This window comes from Hydra vulgaris, chromosome 06 (assembly GCF_038396675.1).
Source record: "Hydra vulgaris chromosome 06, alternate assembly HydraT2T_AEP".
NCBI classification, from domain to species: Eukaryota; Metazoa; Cnidaria; class Hydrozoa; order Anthoathecata; family Hydridae; genus Hydra; species Hydra vulgaris.
Genome location: NC_088925.1, coordinates 30009853 through 30015852, shown reverse-complemented (window position 1 = coordinate 30015852; position 6000 = coordinate 30009853).

Genomic DNA, 6000 nt, shown 5'->3' with positions numbered 1-6000 from the left:
ACAAAGGATTTGCCACAAAATATTGATAGGGAAATACAGCTTGGTCAACATTTTGTCGAGTTGCACTTGTTTTGTCCAAAAGGAAATCAACTTTTTTTTTAATACTTTTGATTAATTTATTAATTATTGTGTACAAATAATGAACTTTGTGATGAATAACTTGAAGAACTTTGTCTCTAAACAGTTACATAGTTATTTCTCTAAATTGAAAACTTCGATATAAAGAAACTATATTAGCATTATTTGGTTGCACTCGTTGTGTCCGAGACTGTATATATATATATATATATATATATATATATATATATATATATATATATATATATAAAATAACAAAACATATATATATATATATATATATATATATATATATATATATATATATATATATATATATATATATATATAAAATAACAAAACAATATGCAAAAGAAAAATATTTTTTTACAAAAAATATATCTACAATTGATAGATTACAAATTACAAAAACACTAATTGTTAATCTAGTTTTATCCCACCATTCCTATTTTGCCTTATAATGGGGCTACTCCCCCAATAAAAGGAGGGAGAGCCTGCCCAAATTTTAAGCCCACACATTATTTGCTTTTTAGGATGTGGGCTCTTTATTTATTCTAGAATATGCTTAAAAAGGATTTTAAGGTAAAGATAAAATAAATAAAAGCAATTATAATATGAAAAAATGAATGGATTAAAGGCATCACAAATAAATACTTAAAATCAATATACCTGTTGCTATTACTGCTGCTATTGCTGCCAATGCTGTTGTTAAAGTAGTTGCATAGACCACTGCCCCGGCTAGACCATATATTATATTCTATATTATATTATTATATTGTAAAAATAAAATATATTTATTGTGCCAGTTTAGAATATATTTTTTTCTCTATATTGTACACAATATAGAGAAAAAAAGTTAACTAATAAGCAAATATGTATACAGAACTGGTTTTCTAACTGTGCCAACCTCGTCGCTTAAAAAAAGAATAGTTAAACAGTATAAGTTTATAATAGGATGAAACAGTAACCACTATGACCTGTATTTTAAGGTCTTAACCGTCAGTATCTTATTAAAAATTAATTGCAATAAACTTGAGTCAATATTAAAAGTTTAACAAACAGCTATAAAAAAATCTTTCAATCTGTTCAAAAAATCCATAAAAAAAAAATTAAAAAAAAAATCATTTTATATATTTTCAACCTCAGTAACTTTCTTTATAAATAATAATAGATAAATTAAAATTACTTGTTTGCTGAAACTAAGCGAAATTGATAATGACACAAGTATAAAATTTAAAAATTAGTGTAGTGTATTTATTATAAGGGGTCTTCCATAAAGTATGTATGCAGGTATGGGGAGGGGGGTTTCTTAAAAATGTTTACATTTTGTACAAAATAGGATGTTAAAAACAGTCAGTATTAATTTGACTATCTTTTGTTACCTATTTCTCCTAAAACATGACTTCATTTCTTTAACAAAAGCATTGAATTCCATGAGTTTGTAAAATCAGTATAATGTTATTTAACAGAGCTATTCCAAATTATTTTTGTTTTTAATGTTTTTAAAGTTTTTTGCATAGGGGAATGAGGGGAGTTGATTTTGTAATAAATAATGCATATGTATGCGGAGAAGGAGGGTCCTTAAAGTATACAAGTGAAAATAAGAGGAAAGGGATTCTAAATAAGTGGTTATACAGCGAAGTATATTTAGTAGACGTCAGCTCTCTTTTTAAAAAGTACTGTGTTATATAAATAGACTACAATTTTCAAAACAATTAGGAACACTTTGATGTCGTTATGAACAGAAGTGTTAAATACGACATTTGGTCAAATTGAGTTAAGTACACAAATATTGTCGTATTTTTTCAAACATTGTTGTGTCATATGATAAGTGTATGATAAATTGTTACAAGTTACTAATTGTTTGAAATGTTACGAGTCTACTAAATTGTTATTAGTTTACTACTTTCAAATGTTTCCCTGCAAAATCACATCTGCAACACTTAACACTTCTGTGCATAATACCATAGACATATATAAATGTACTATGCTTCCTATTGTTGTACAGGATTGCTAAGTTTTAATAAAACTTAAGCTTTGAACATTCATATCTCAGGCATAAATAGATGTTGTTTTTTTTTGATTAAATTTTACTAATAAATATATCCATTATTGTAAAAATATAAATTGTAATATAATTGTTTTTAACATTACTTCTCAATCTGCTTTTCTAAAATGGTGTCATCCGAAGGATGGCTCGGCTGTTAATGGTTTTTATTTTATTGAATGTGTGACATGTTCCAATCAAGATGCATTTCCAATAAACACTTCTAAAACTGAAATTTTCCTACAAGGATTAGGTTCATTTGGAGATTATAGCTTGAAGATTAGTTACAGAAATTTTGTATTTAGCTTGACAAACAAATTTTCTTTTGCAGTTGTTATTTTTAAAACTTTACCTGGCAGTTAGTATTTCAATTTTATTTGCTTGAAATTTTTATTAAGTTTGTTAACAATATGTATTTTTAAAATAATTTGCTTAACATTGTTTACTTTTATACCTTTTATAGATTGTTTAATTTTATAAAGTAATTGGTTGGAGATGATTTTATTACTATCCATAAGTTTTTAGACTATTATTTAATTTATAATTAATGTACATTAATATTTGGAGGTAGCTCAATCATATTGAAAAAGCATACACATGAGTCGAGAATCATAAGATATAAGACCTTTATCAATAATATCAAACTTTTTTTTAAGTGTTTAGTGTTTATATGTTCAAATCATCAACGTTACAATTGACACATTTTTCACAAATTTATACAAAAAGTCACAAAATAAAGAGAGCAGCAGATGAGTAGGTCAAGGTCAATGTCTGACTACAGTCTGCTTTCGACTGTCAAGAAAGGCTTGACGACTTGTAGTAAAAACTGCATTTGGTCCTCGTCTCAAGTGAGCAGGCCACTATACTCTTGAACAAGAGCCACACCACGTTCTGCGTGATCATTGACCACCTAAGCACATAAGTTCCATTGAGTTGCCGTACAAAATGCTCTCAAATTCACAAGCATAACAAGAAGTACAAATTAACATTTTTTGATAACTGTTATCTCTACTATTAGTTCAGAATTCAAAAAATAATTTAGTTTTTTAATTTCAGACTGACTGGATAGATAAAGCGATAAAGCACTCTATTCAAAAAATTAATCTGATTAGTTAATTAAAATTGTTACCTTCAAAGCTTGGACAAGCTGTAGTGATACAATGAATTCATTGTGCTCTTCCCACAGTTCTGGGTCAAATTGGAGAAAACTGCTCGGCATTTGCAATTTTTCCATCAGCATAACAGATCTTTTAGAAACAAAGTCTTCTAACTTCTTGTCCTTGAAAGTCTTCAAATTAATGGCTACTTGTTTTGGCGGCTCCTCTACTCCCTCTGCTTCTTGCATTGCCTTCGCCATCAACCGCTTCGTTGATACACTGACCTGATTATCAAATAATGCCAAACCAATCAGGTCCTCCGACAAGTACCGGAGATGATTGTAAAGCTTTTCAGATGCAACCTTTACTATCACTGGGTGAATGCTTGAGTAGTTGATGAGTGATTGTAGTAGTTGAATATCATAGTTAGGTGCTATCGATGCACAAGGCGCTGTCATCCATGCTTTTAGATACAGATGGACTGCAAAGACACACACTTGATACAGGCCTTTTTCTTCTCTTGGTGTCAGAAAAGATTGTGAGCGAAACATCCATACTTTCAATGAGTAGATGACCTTTGACATCCAGCGTGTGTGGTGCATTGGGCCAGGTATCATGAAACGCACTCCTCTGCATGGGATTTTTCCCAGGAAGATCAGCACTAGTTCTACAAACTCTCTGTAGTTGTCTCATTGCAGTTGCTCTTCCAGCTGCTTGTTGGCAAACTTTATAATGTCAGGTTTTACGTCATACAACAAGTATTTACGTCATACAACAAGCATCCAAGTTGGCAAACTTTATAATGTCAGGTTTTACGTCATACAAGCACGCATGGCATACAATAAGCATTCAAATATGCTAATATCGCATCTTTCCTGGTCAATGAAAACCCATTGAGTTTGAAAGCGCTTGAAAAGCAGAACTTTAGGACCTGAAGTTGATTCCATACAAGCCTGATAAACTGCACCAACTACAAGCGCCAGAACATAGTTACGACATGCCAAATAAAGCAACTTATTGCCAAGCATTTGTTCTAGCAGAACGCATGCCTCCATGTTTCTGCCAGTATTAGAACCTGTTGTGTCAAAGCATATGACATTGACCCTAGAACCAACATCCCAGCTTTTCAGAGCTTTGAATATGGCAGAGGCTTGGGCTTGGCCAGTTACAGATGGCAGTTTGGCGACAGTGAGCAACTGAGACACTTGTTTTCCTGATACTATAACTGGAAGACAGTCCACTTTCTCCTTTCCGGTTAAGTCATGCATGAGTTTACCATCCCAATAAACAACAAGTGAAGAATCTCCTTTGAACTCATCCTTCAGCTTGGCTTATTGAAAAGTGCGATGTGTCCACCCCCGTAGTATTTATTCTATTATATATTTTTGTAGTATTATATATTTTTATAAAGTATAAAATCTGATCAACAACAATTATCAATTAACAGAATTAACAAAATTAATATTAATATTAATAAAAATATTAACAAAAATCAAATATAAAATCTGACGAATAATAATTTGAACATGTTAGCTACATTTTCACCCTAAATTAATTTGGATTATACAAATAAATTCATGGTTAAAATAACATATTACAGTGATACTTTTTTTTCATAAAGATTCATAAAAAATCCTGATGAATCTTTATTGATAAATCACAGTGTAAAATGAAAAATATTTAATAAGTGATTTTCTATTAATTTTTTAAAGCTCTGTTCTTTTAAGAACATTAGCACTCTATTTTGTAGAATACAATTAAAATTATTCTTATATACATTTTTAAACTATTTTATAACTGCTATATGTAGAATGCATTTTCATATTTAAATACAACTGCTTTTTTTTATATATATATTCATAAATATATTTTTTTCTTTGTTGTTATATTGAAATAAATTTAATATAACAGAAATGCCTTTTTTTTTTCTAAATAATAATATTTTTGGATTTAAAACTTGGTTCCTTCCTTGTAACTTTTGTTACGTTTATTAGTCATATACTTGAGGCTAAAATGTTATTTAAAACTCTAAAATATTTTATTTTTTTTAAACATTTTCGCTTCCAACAAGGCTGCAGGCAACCACAACTAGAGTTGGAAGTTACTGGAAGAGAAAAGATGAACTTTTCTCCTCTAGTAACTTCCAACTCTAGTAGTGGTTGTAGAGCAAGATAACGATTGACAAACAACTTATAAGATTGCAAATTATATGAATCAGGAAAGCAAGATAAAGGAAGCGAATTCCAAAGAACTGATGTTCGAGGAAAAAAACTAAAGGAATAAGAGTTTTGAGCACTTAGGAACAGTCACAGAAAAAGGATGAGCCTTGATTGAATGATGAGTAATACGAGAATGAATTTTAGTAGATTGCACAAGTTAAAACACATTAACAATGTAAGACCATTAGACCCAAAAATGCAAACATTAAAAATTTGTCAAATCCACACCATGGTTTCATTTTGAAATTAATTTAGATATTTAGATACTTAATATCTAAATTAATTTCAAAATGAAACCATTATTTCTTTAAATTCTATTTTATTATAGGTAATTGGTGGTCTGTATGTGGTCTGGACAATCCCCTCCCCCTTCCCCCACACTCCCTGAGGTTAGGGGGAGGGGAGAGGGTTTAGGGTGGCACCAATCAAAGGGGGGCAACTAACTTTTAGTAATTTAATTAACTTTTTTTAATTCCTTTTTAAGACCATAACATTGTATGTTTGCTGGAGGTTACTTTAAATTTTGCTTATATGTTAAATAAAGGATTTTATACCTTAG